This window comes from Equus przewalskii, chromosome 4 (assembly GCF_037783145.1).
Source record: "Equus przewalskii isolate Varuska chromosome 4, EquPr2, whole genome shotgun sequence".
NCBI lineage: Eukaryota > Metazoa > Chordata > Mammalia > Perissodactyla > Equidae > Equus > Equus przewalskii.
Genome location: NC_091834.1, coordinates 7,501 through 20,150, shown reverse-complemented (window position 1 = coordinate 20,150; position 12,650 = coordinate 7,501). Strand labels below are relative to the sequence as shown.

The following is a 12,650-nucleotide window of genomic DNA, read 5'->3' as shown; positions in this document are numbered from 1 at the left end:
CGCTTTTACATCTGACGACAACGTGAGTTCCGATGGCTAAGACCGCGCTGTTCTCTAAACAAGTTATTTGCTGTTTTTGTACTGACGAAGAAGCAACATTTTAAAATGACTTTAAAGACGATAAAGTGGATCGACTATTTTGGAAAGGAGTTTGGAAGTTAGGATCACTGGCTTTTGAATGAGCAAATCTACTTACAGAAATTTGTTTTAGAGAAATAATCTGAAGTGTAGATTCATGTGCAAAGATTGCAACAATAACACACCATAAACCAGCTAGCATGCGTTTAGTGCTTCCTGTATGCTGAGCTCGTCCTTTTCTACAGGTTTAAGTCATTTAGTCCTAACAGCAAGTGCCGTATAGATATTATTTACTACCCACCATTTTAAGAAAAAAACCCTGAAGGTTAAAGTATTGGTAACTAATCTTGCATTTCAAATAGTAAATGGCATAGTTGAGACATGAATCCAGGCTTGCCTGCACTTATGCTTTTACTGGCGCACTTCTCAGGGTATGGTTTATATTAATGGAAAATCAGAGGCAACCTAAATGTCTAATTAAAGGGCAGTTTAAGCTCCACAAGCTATATATGTAAGACAGAACATAAGAAAGACAAAAACTGAATTCAATCAAATATTGTAGTAACATGGAAATACTTAGCATATAAAATTAAGAGTATGAAAGAAAACTAAAAATATTTATACTGGAAAAATATATGTGCAATATAACCATAATTTTGTATGTGACTTTGACAAAATTTGCCAAGTGTTAATAAAAATTGCTTTTGGATTTTTCCTCTTTATCATTTCCAGTACTTTCAGTTGTCTATATAAAGCATGAAGTGCTCTTCTAATAAAGAAAATAAGCCTTTTAGCTAGTTTTGTGATTGTTACTGATTTCAAAATTCTTCACCTGTCAACCAGGGCTGCCCAAAACTGAAAACGAGGGCACGTGGTGCGCGCTCTCCGATGAGAAAGCAGAGGCCGCCCCCTCGTGGCCACCGTGCCGTCTGCGTTCTCTGCCGCCCCTTCCTGCGAGGATTCTGACTCTTACCTGCCATTCGGTGGGAGAAGGAAGTGGCGTCGGAATCCCAGGACGCGTGCGGTGGTTTCTAGCTAGGACTGGAGTTGTTTGGAGCACTTTATTTGTACCTTACTTTGAGGAAATTTTTCATCCAATCAATCCATTTAAATATGGACATTTAGCAATATTTTAAAATTGTACTCATTTCTCTATTTTTCCTATCATTTTAAACACACCTTTACTTTTAGAACTTTCTAGAGTGAAATGCAGCTTTATTTTTACACAAATTCACTGCCATTTAATTAAAGGGCTTTCTTTCCAAAACCAATTTGTATTTGAGACTAAAATTGGTAAATGGAATGATGAAAAGAGACGTGAATGATATGGAAAGTGGTGATATATAAAAACATATCTGGAGGGCCAGCACCATGGCCTCGTGGCAAAGTTCGTGTGCTCTGCTTCTGCAGCCCAGGTTCGGTTCCGGGCATGGACCCACACACCACACGGCATGCTACACTGTGGTGGAGACCCACACACAGAATAGAGGAAGATTACCACAGATGTTAGCTCAGGACGAATCTTCCACAGCAAAAAAAGAAAAATCACAAAACAAAAACCTTATCTAAATGGTGAATAAACGCATGTGCATATTGTAGAAAATTGCAGTGCCTTAATGACAGAAATCCCATTATATTATCACTAATGTCATTACTGAAACACTAGGAAAGACACACAGATAACACATTCCCAGTGTGGAAGACTCAATATTGTAAAGACATTAATTCTCCCCAAATGCAAAGCAAAATGTAATATGTGTCATAAGAATCCAATAGGAGGCAAGGTTACATTGGGGATTCAGGGTCTGGTCTCAGGTCTTACCCCGATGCCCAACTTCTGTGTAACTCAGGCAACACTGCTTCTGAATCTCATTGTTCTTGCTTATAATATTTGTGGTAACACTGTCGTGTCTGTGCCGTTGGAGAGACGGGTTCAGCCCAAGGCTGCACGGCCCCCGGGGAGTGAGAGACAGCATGACCAATGGGAGGTCCAGGAGCTGGGGAGGGTGCAGGTCGCCCACTATCCTCCCCTCAGGTCCCCGAGATCCCAGATCTCTGGTTTGCTGCTGTTGCTGCTGCTGCCACCACAGCCACCACCATTTCCCCCACCACTGCCAGCACCGTGCAGCATGGGCTGGACGTGGCAGTGAGAGACGCCTTCCCCTGTCATCTCCATGGCCTCAGATCTGGACCCGGTTGCATGGGGAATGGGTCAGATGAGGCTGGTGGGGCAGGAGGAAATCCGTCGAGACAGGGGTGATGAAGATTCCCGAGTCCCACTCAAAGGGATGGTCTGGCGACCCTCCATCTGTTGACCTGAGATGGGTCCCCACCCCAGACGGGGACAGAGGCAGCCCATTCCTTGGTGCCACACCACAGGGACGCCTGCATCTCCCAGTGCATCCCGGGAAACAACTGAACGCCCCCTCAAGGCCTGCGCCCCTCCACCTGCCACCACCAAGACCATCGTCCTCCCTTGGCGGCCTGGGCATGGCTGGCAAGGACCAGACAGGCACACCAGTGGCCCAGCAGCTTCCTCCTCTGACAAGGCCGATGACAGCTCCCAGACAACTTTCAGGACTCAGGGCTCTTTCCTCTGTACTTGTCCCACTGACAGAATCTAGGCCCAGATGGCTCAGAAGTCCAGTCCCCTTTGAACAACGCAGGCAAACCATGTGTTGCCCTGTCCTTCTGCCCCTCAGCTGTGCACTCAGGGAGACCAACAGGGGAGGGCCTTTCTTGGCCCTTAGTCTTGTATTTCTCCAAGCATGGCTTTTGTGACTCCAGAGAAGAGGGTGGGACCTGCTGAAGGATGAGCCTGCCTGGTGGGCGCCCCGTTCCCTAGGTGGCCTGCCTAGTGTGGCCACATTCCTGTGGCAAGTCTTTCTTGGCCTTCTGATTTGACAGTCTTTCCTCCTCCTTGAGTTGAAAGGTTCAGTCCTGATACGAAGCCATGTTTTTTTGAGGAAGAAATGAGGCCTGGGACCAATGAGCTGGCAGAGGGTAGCCTCAATCCACTCTCCAGTCTGGTGTTAGCAAACAGGACTAGACCACGACTGGCACAGGATAGAAGCAGACCTGAGCAGAAGGGTTTATGAGGAAGAGAGACAGAGCTTGGGGAAATGTGAACCCTGTGCCATACAACAGGTGCATCTTCGATGAGGAGGAGAGAGTCATAGACAAGGGTGAGGAGCACACACCAGTGCAGAGGGCAGGAACAGGAGGGTTGGCAGGTGTGAATCTGAGATCCAGTAAGGAAAGAAGGAGAAAGAGACTGGTGCTTCAGAGGCAGTATTTGGAGATTCCAAGACCGACAGGGACCCCAAGCAGGAGTTTGGACCACAAGAGGAACCCCCAGAGGGGTCACGATCAAGAATATCCCATCCAGGATCCCAAGAGGAAATGTGCTGAGTGCCACACCACGGTCTGAGAAGGCTACAGACAGGCAAAAAGAAAGAAAGAGCAGAAACAGAGAGAGAGAGACAGAGAGCTCTTTCTAAGGTGCACTCCTCACCCTGAAGCCACCCCACCATCACCTCCACCTTTCCTGGTATCTACTCCCCAATTAAGAGTAGAAGCAAGAAGGTGAAGTGCTGGAAGGACAAAACAGACAGCTGAACTGTGAGCTGAGCTTGTTGAATTTGCTGTGAAATCTGCAGTTGAGATGGTTCTATTGTCCTGAAGTGACTTTTATCTTCTTGGTCATGGCACCATGGTGAGGTCAGATTTTATCATTGGGGGAAGGCGAATGGAGGGTCATTAGAATCATTAGCATCTTCTTGGATCTCTTCTGGCACCTTTTCTCCAAGTCTTAGAGGAGTTCCTGATAAGGTCTTCTGGTGTTCTTGTTCGGAAAGGTGTCTCTTTGGATGGAGATGGCTTTTTTCCAACTGCCGTCCAAATCCTTTGTCAAGTCAGTCACACCTTCAGAACACCCAAGAAGACAAGGAGGGAAAAAACAGAATCACACTTGGACACACAGCAGAACACAATGGACTTGGCCCCAGGCCCTTGGATTCTCAGTCTTCCCGATGTTTTCCTGGACTATGGCCTCCTGGGCTCTCAAGCACCAGACTCTGGGTCCCTGGTTCTTCAGCTCCCTAGGTCCTTGGGTCGACAAGATATTTGTCCTAAGTGTTCCACCAACTCAGAACTCCTGGTCTCTCAAGCTCTGGGCTCCATGCCCCTGGGCCTCCATGTCCCTGAGTCCCTGGGTCTCCAGCCCATGGGGTCAACCAGCTATCCATCCCAGAGTTTCCCCAAGGTCTGTGGATGCTTGGGTTGACCAGATGTCCATTCGGAGCATCCCAGTCTTTAGTCTCCTGGGCTCACATGTTCTTGACTCCTGGCCTCTGTGTTCCCAAGACCCTGAGTCTCTGGGTCCCCAAGTTCTTAGTTCCCTGGTCTGTAGTTTGACCAGCTAGCTGTCTGTCCCACACGTGGCCCCAATTCAGGGATCCTTGGGTTGACCAAGTGTCCAAACTCAGCATCCAGGGTCTTGGGACTCCCAGGCTCCCAAGCTCTGGACTCCAGGCCCCGGGTTTCAGGTTTCCTCTGGTCTCCACGTTCACAGGTGACCAGCTCTCTGTCATGACTTGACCCCAGTCCCTGGGATGCTTGGGTCAACCAGCTGTCTTGTCGTGGACTTGACCCCAAGTTCCTGGATGTCAATCAGATGTCTGTCCTAAGTGTTCTAGCACCTTGGGGCTCCTGGGTTCCCCAGACCCAGGCACTGTGCCCCCTGGTCACCAGATCCCCTTGTCCCTGGGTTCCTGCAACCCCAGGACTCTGGGTCATCCTGCTCTCTGTCCAAATGTGAACTCAAGTCTTTGGAGGCTCAGGTTGACCAGAATGTTCCGGGCATTCAAATGCCTCACATCGACCGGGCATTCAAGATCTGGGCTCCAGGCTTCTGGGTCCGAGGATCCCCGGGTGCCTGGGTCTCTGGGTTAACCAGTTGTCTGTCCCAGACTTGGCCCCAGGTGTCTTGATGCTCGAGTTGCCTGATATCTGTCCTGAGTGTCCCAGGGTCTTGAGGATCCTGGACTCCCAAACTCTAGTCACCGGCCCCCTGAGTCACTGGATTGCCGGGTCCCCTGGTAACCAGGCCCATTGGTACCCAGGTTGACCAGTTGTCCACCCAGGAACAGGCCATGGGTCCATGAATGCTTGGGTCAACCAGATATCCAAGCAGAGGTGCAGGGTGCAGAGGGTGCAGAGATGCAGGGTGCAGAGGTGCAGAGATGCAGGGTGCAGAGGTGCAGGGTGCAGAGGTGCAGGGGTGCAGGGAGCAGAGGTGCAGAAGATGGGAGGGAGAGGATCTCGGAGTCCCGAGGTGGTGGACCTAGGCGGTGGGACACTTTGGTGGGTGGGGTGGGGGGATCCTGGCCTTGGGGGCTGAGGATCCTGCTGGTGGGGGCTCCCTCACCCAGAGGGGTTTCGTGGAGAGGAGGTGGTTGTGGGGCAAGGGTTGAACTCTGCTTGGGACACACTGACTTCGAGAAGCCTGGGGGCCTCTGTGAGGACTTTCCTCTGGGTGGAGAGTCAGCACTGGGTGGGCCCTGAAGGCTGCGAGAGGAATGAAGTGGGTGACGGGAGGGAGACTGGGGTGGAGGCTGTCACTGCGGATGGAGAAGGCAGGGAAGGCTCCTCTGAGGAGCGGACGTTCAAGTCAAGCCCTTGTCTGGACCATGTTTCCAGCTTCTGTGAACCTGGTGCTTCAGCATCTGTCCCGTGTGCATATGTGGGACACGCGCCCTGTCTTGAGTCCCACTAGGCCTCCTGCTTTCCTTGTTGCGCCCCCGCCAGGAAGAACCCTCCTTCTTGGGCCTGCTTTTCAATTACACACCAACCAATCCAGTGTCTGTCCACACCCTGACCACCTCCTCTACTGAACACGCACACTCTGGCCACTGTCCCCGTGCCCGTCACCCAGAGCGGGCACCAGACATCTAGGGCAGCACGAGGCCACAGAGCCTGTGAAGTTGTTCAGACGAGCCAGTCCTGAGCCTGTTCACCCGCCTCGCTGCTCCTTCCCGCAGAACCCACAGGAAAGGCTCCTGCCCACAGCCCCACTCCCTCGGCCCTGACTGCCCCGAGCTTCCCGTGTGGCCTGCGTGGCGTGCCCCTTTCCTCGGGAACTGTGAGCAACAAACTGTCTTGTCAATGGCCATCATCCGCTGGTCTGTTGGCCTCACTGAACCTCCCATTTCTCATTAATACATCTTATTTTAAACGAGCCCTCAAACACTTGGCAGACACTTAGCACAAACAAATGAAGAACAAATGAACTACGGGCCCTTTTACAGCATCTTTGACAAGTTCAATAGTTTAATTTACATTAGAGATCCTTTACTTGCTGGAGAGACAGAAACACAAGCGTCTTATCAAGTTGAAGAACCTCCCAGCAGCCCCCAGTGGCCCCCCACCTGCCGGCCTGGCTGGACCGGAAGTGAGAGGCCGGTGGCCCCATCAGGCTGCCCTGTGTGCGGGGAGCATCCCCGCAGGACACACGCTGGGGCAGCTGGTTCCCTGGGCTCACTGCTGCAGCTGCTGCTGCGGCGGGAGGGGGAGGCCCCGGGGCCACGCTGGGGGGCTGGGCTGGGGGGCAGTCAGTCCTCCACTCCCAGCCGGGCAGGGGACGGGCAGGCCCTCTGGCCTTCGGCCCCCACTCCCGGTTTCTCACAGGCTGCTGGTCCTCTGCACCAGGGGCTGTGGGGCCCTGCTCAGCCTGTGGTGAGGACCACAGCGCTGAGGCAGAATGTCTACCAGCTTCACACCGAGCTTGGCGTCCAGCAGCACCGTCCCAGCCTCACGTCCTGGTGCACGATGCCCTTGCAATGGCAGCACTGGTGGGCCGAGAGGAGCTGCCGCAACATTCCTCAGCCTCCTCCTCTGTCACCAGCCGTGCGTTACCAGGTGATGGTACAGGTCTCCCCTGTACGCCGACGTGCTCAGTGACGAGATACAACATTTGCTCTGTGTCAGTCACTTCAAACAACTCAGCAATATTCCAGTAACGCAAGGCCTTCAGGCTGCAGACTTGGTGGCAAAGTTCCAGCCCTCTGGAGAAGCCCTGCTCGTCCTTCGCGACGTCTTTCACTGCCACCACTGCTCTGGCCATCGGGATGTGCTGGCCCAGCCTCCCCGTGGAGCACCTGCTCTCCCCGATGGCCCTGAGGAGCTCAGAACCATGAATACGAGGCCGCCCCTCAGTGGAGGCGGTGCAAAGCCTGGAAGCATATGGTGACCCGCTCGCTACACCAACTATGCTAACTAAAGATGCTAGCAAACAAAACGACGTGTGCTAACGACTAACAAGGCCACCTGTGCTTACTATGCTAATAAATAATAGCAACAACATTAACTGTACTAACAACACTAACAAGACTAAATAAAAATTTAAAGAAAATGAGAAGAAAAAACATTTTTAAATGAGGAAAGAAAAATTGAGAAAAAGAAAAAATTAAGTGAGAAAAATAAAAGAAGAAAAATGAGAAAAAGACAAAAATAATCAGAAAGGAAAAAAGAAAACAATAAAAAAATGAAAAGAAAAAAATAAAAAATGGGGCAAAGAAGGAGAAAACAAGCTGGCTGTGGTCTGCCTACAGGTCACCAAAAATTAGCTTCCTGCACTATAAAAGACCAAAAACCTAGGCCTGGCCAGAGTTTTGTGTAGGTTTTCTTAATTCCATCACGGTGGCTCCTTATGAGGTCAGTGTGAGAAATGGACAATCAAGGCTGGGGATGAACTACAGAGGTTTTCTCATCTTTCGGTCTCAAGACCCCTTTACTCTTAAAAATAGGACCCCAAAGAGCTTCTTACTCATGTGGGAGATTAGAGAGTGATATTTACTTTACCAGAAATTAAAACCTGTAGGATGCTTCAGTGGCCTTTTCATTCCTAATTTAAAAATATGTAACAATTTTTGGCTTTTAAAGACCTCACAGTGTCTACACTTAAAATATTCAGTTCCTTTCCCTTAAATTCACAAGGATCCTACATCTTAAGGACGTTATGATACTATAGGAAAACGCTCCATTGCATAAGACATGAGAAGGGACATCATTCCCATTCACAAAGCTGACGGAAGAGAGCTTTCATCACATTGTCCCCAGTAAGACCATGAGTGATTTCTCACCACAAAAATCTTGGAGGCCAGATGGCCTGGGCTCATGTACTCACAGTGCTGAAGGAAAAAAGAACGCAACCAGGAATCCTGTATCTGGCAAAACCATCCTTCAAAAATGAGGGAGAAATTAAGACATTCCCACAGAAACCAAGGCTGAGAGAGTTCTGTCCACTAGACCCGCCCTCCAGTGAAGGGGTCTGTCAGGCTGAAACGAAGGGACACCGGACAGTAACTCGACGCCTTACGCAGAAATCAAGATCCTGGTCAGAGTGCACATGTGTACGACGATAAAAGCTGGTGCTGCTGAAACTTCGGTTCGTAACTCCCGTGTTAGTGTTCTACATTAAGAGACTAAGTGTTAAAAAACCCAATTATTAGGATGTTTTTGGAGACACACTGCTGAAAGATATAATTTGGTGATACTCATAACTGAGATGGGGTGGAGTGAGAGCTGTATAGGAGCTGAGATTCTGTACATTACTGAAGTGAAGCTGGTATAAAATTGACATTCCAGCGTTATAACTTTAGGGTGTTAAGTGTAAAACCCATAGACATCACAAAGAAAAAGCTATAGAATATACACAAAAGAAAATGAGAAGGTAATTAAACCGCCTTTTCAGTAATTGTACAGACTAGCTGCATGGCCCCATCAGCACAGAAAGCCCAGGGGACGTCTTCTCCCACTGAACCATCTCTGCTGACCGCAGGAGGCCATCCTGTGCCCTCTCTCACACCTGCTGTGTCAGTGACACTATACCTCAGGTCGTCTTTCGAGATAATTAACAGTCTGGTGCAGGGTAGTTTCTCCAGGATGCCACAAAGCAGTGTCAGCTGTCTTGAAGGCCCCGGCTGTCCACAGCTCTCGCCACAGCTTCACACGCCTGCCAGGGCCACAGGCCGCCTCCTGTCTCACCACAGGTGCAGAATTGGAAACATCAATGACGATGATGATGATTGACGCTCCTTACATGCTGAGCCCAGGGCTGGGCCCTGGAGCATGTTATGAACGATTTTCACAGCAACCTGGCAGCTCTAGCACGGTCCTCGCTGCGTAAAAGAGAGACTGAGGCTCCTGGAGGCTGCATAACTGCCACCGTCACATGACCAGCTGGGGCCCATTCTGAACCCAGGTTTGCTGACTCACCCACTGCCTGCCACGCCACGCTCTGCCACCACCTCAACAGCCAACGAGCAGACTAGCCTCTGTCCTTCATGAGGAGTCAGGGCAGAGGTTGCTCGAGAGCAGTGATGGAAGGGGCCGCAGGGGCTTGTGAGTGCTGATAATACTGGGCTCCTGATCCGAGTACAGGCTATCCAGGAGCGATATGGTGACTTATGAGAAGGCAGTATCTGCTTATTCAGATGAGAAAATATATTTCCTCTATATATTTGGTCTTCCTCTGTGGTTCCTGGCTCACAGCTCCTGAAGTTCGTTGCATTTCCTGAGAGATAAGAGCAATGGAAGCATCTTTTGTTACAATATTGGGTCTCTCGTCCTCCACTCCTGAAATTTCTTCAGACCATAAAGGTGAAATGGGTGTCTTGCTGTTCATAACAAGCCCCTTTCAACCGCAGCTGGGTTTATCCTAATGAGGTGACTTTTATGAAGCCCCTAAGGGTGAGGGCTGGTGGCCAGTGGAACCAGCCATGATTAGAGGGCTGGAACTTTGATTTCCAGGGACGGGACTGGACAGGGGCTGGTGGTTGAATCAATTACCAATGGTCAATGAGTTAATCAATCATGCTGAGATAATGAAGCCTCATAAAAACCTAAAACCCAAAAGAGGTTTGGAGAGCTTCTAGGTTGGTGAACTAAATGTTTACACATGCCACCTGCCATGCCCCACACCCCACGAGGACAGAGCTCCTTCTCAGGGACCTTGTCTTGTGTGTCTCCATCTGGCCGTTGATTCGCATCTGAACATCTTATGTAAAAACCAGTAATCTAGCAAGTAAACTGGTTTCTTGAGTCCTGTGAGCTGCTCTAGAAAATTAATCAAACCCAAAGAGCAGGTCACGCCAACCTCTGATTTATAGCCTGTTGGTCAGAAGCATAGGTGACAATCTGGAGTTGTGCCTGGCATCTGAAGTGGAGGCTGTCTCATGGGACTGAGGCCTCGACCTGTGGAATCTGATACTGGCTCCAGCAGAGAGGTCAGAGCTGAGTTGAATTGTCAGGGAACTGTCAGGTGTCAGGGAACTGCTTGGTGGGGTGGGAACACCGCCACCCTAAACGGATGTCAGAGTGGGCACCAGAATCTTTACCAGGTGAGGTCACAGTGTGAAAACTCACCCTGTGCATACTTAGGACACGAGCACTTTTCAGTGTGTGTGCTATTCTATGAAAAAACTGAAAAAATACTATGAAAGGGGGAGGGAGGAGGTGGGATGAGCTGACAAGTGTTGAAGTTGGGCACATGGGGGGGTGGCCATTACACTGTTTTGCCTACTTTTGTGTATATCTGAAGTTTTCCAGAAGAAAAAGCTGCAAAAACAAAACAGAAGTATGAGTTAATTAGGATGCAGGCACTACTGGACTCCTGTTGAGTGGCAGGTGGGGAGCAGGGCATGTGATGCCCTGTGGCTTCTCTGAGGCAGGCTCGGTGAAGCTGGACAGACTTTGCCCCTCTCACAGCCCTGCTGCAGAGCTGGAGTCCAGTCAGATTCGTGGTCGTGATCACGGCACCCTTCTCTGGGTGAGAGCCCCATCAGCTCATCTGATCAACGGGAACCTATACAACTTCTAGGAAAAAACATCGGAGAAAACCAAGACCTGTGACTAGGCAGAGACTTCTTGGAGTTGACACCGAAAGGACCAGCCCTAAGAGGAAAATCTCTCAGCTGGACCGCATTAAAATGTAGCGTTTGCGCCGTGACAAAGATGCTGGAAAGAGGATGGAAAGACAGCTACTGACCTGGGAGAACATTTGCGAATCACACACTGACGGAGAATCAGCATCTAGAACATGCACAGAACATTCGCAACTCAACAGGATCCAACAATTCAACCAGAAGACAGCACGGGCTGAGGGGGCACCTCCCCTGACGAGACGCACACTAGGCCCAAAGCACGTGACCAGGTCCACGTCATCAGCACTAGAGACACACAGGGTAAAACCATGATGCACTTCCACACCACACACCCAAGCTCAGCATGAACATAACACCGTGACACCAATGCCGGGGAGAAGGTGGCAGGAATGCAGAATGGTGCTGCCACTCTGGAAAGGGTTTGGCAGTTTCTTATAAAACTGAACATACAACCACCATACGAACCAGCAACTGCACTCCTGAGCATCTAGTCCTGAGAAATGACCTATGTTCACACAAAAGCCTCTATACAAGTGCTCACAGCCACTCTATTTGTCAGACAAAACACTGGACACAAGCAAGAGGACATTTGACAAACTGTGGTCCATCCACACCACAGAACACTACGCAGCAGCAGGAAGGGGTCCCCCAGGGACACAGGCAGAGCAGGGATGGGTCCCAAGGACGTTACCCAGCATGAAGATGGACAACGCAGAGAGGTTATGCACTACGCGATCCCGTCCATATAACATTCCTGAAACAACAAAATAGAGAGACAGGAAGCAGACGAAATGCTGCCAGAGGTGACGGGGCAGGAAGGGAGGGTGAGACGATAAAAGGGCAACATGAGGGATCCTAGCAGTGACGGAGCACTGCCCACCACAGCCAAGATGCAGAGACCACCTGATGCCCATCAATGGAAGAACAGAGCACGAGCACTACCCACAACAGCCAGGATATAGACCTCACCTAAGTGTCCATCGACGGATTAATGGATAAAGATGATGTGCTATATACACATATATACTTATGGCATTTTGCTCAGTGAGATAAGCCAGAGAAAGATGAATACTGTATGATATCACCTACATGTGGACTCTAAGAAACCCAAACTCACAGAAACAGAGTAGAATGCTGGTTACCGGGGGTAAGAGGTAGATTGTTGGGGAAATCCTGTTAAAGGGCCCCGACCTGCAATTAGAAGATGAGGACGTGCTGGGGATCTAACGCACAGCACAGTGATTGCAGACGACAGCACTGCGTTATATGCTTAAAATGACTGAGGAACTAGTTCTTAAATGTGCTCACCGCAACAAAATTGTAATTATACGACATCATAGAGGTGTTAGCTACAGCTATGGCGGTAATGCTACCACCTAAGCCAGCAGCCCCACTCTGGGCACGTATCTGAAGGAAACGCAATCAGGGCCTTAAAGAGAGAGCTGCACTCTCGTTCATCACGGCATTATTCCCAATAGCTGAGACATGGAAACAAGCTAAGCGTCCACCGACAGAAGAACGCATGTGGAGGACGGAGTGTACAATAAAATGAAGTATTATTCAGCCATGATAAAGAAGAAAATCCTGCCATTTCCAACAAGAAGCATGGACCTTACGCTATGTGTAATA

The 12,650-nt window shown here is 49.9% G+C and overlaps 1 long non-coding RNA gene across 1 annotated transcript in view; it reads right to left on the bottom strand.

Annotated features, from left to right (window-relative positions):
- Nucleotides 1-6,378: 6,378 nt before the first annotated feature.
- LOC139082737 (uncharacterized) overlaps nucleotides 6,379-12,650 on the bottom strand; it is an 8,552-nt gene continuing 2,280 nt past the window's right edge. Inside the window, exon 3 of the long non-coding RNA XR_011538925.1 lies at nucleotides 6,379-10,695. This is a non-coding gene — a long non-coding RNA (uncharacterized lncRNA). The remainder of the gene's footprint in view (nucleotides 10,696-12,650) is intronic.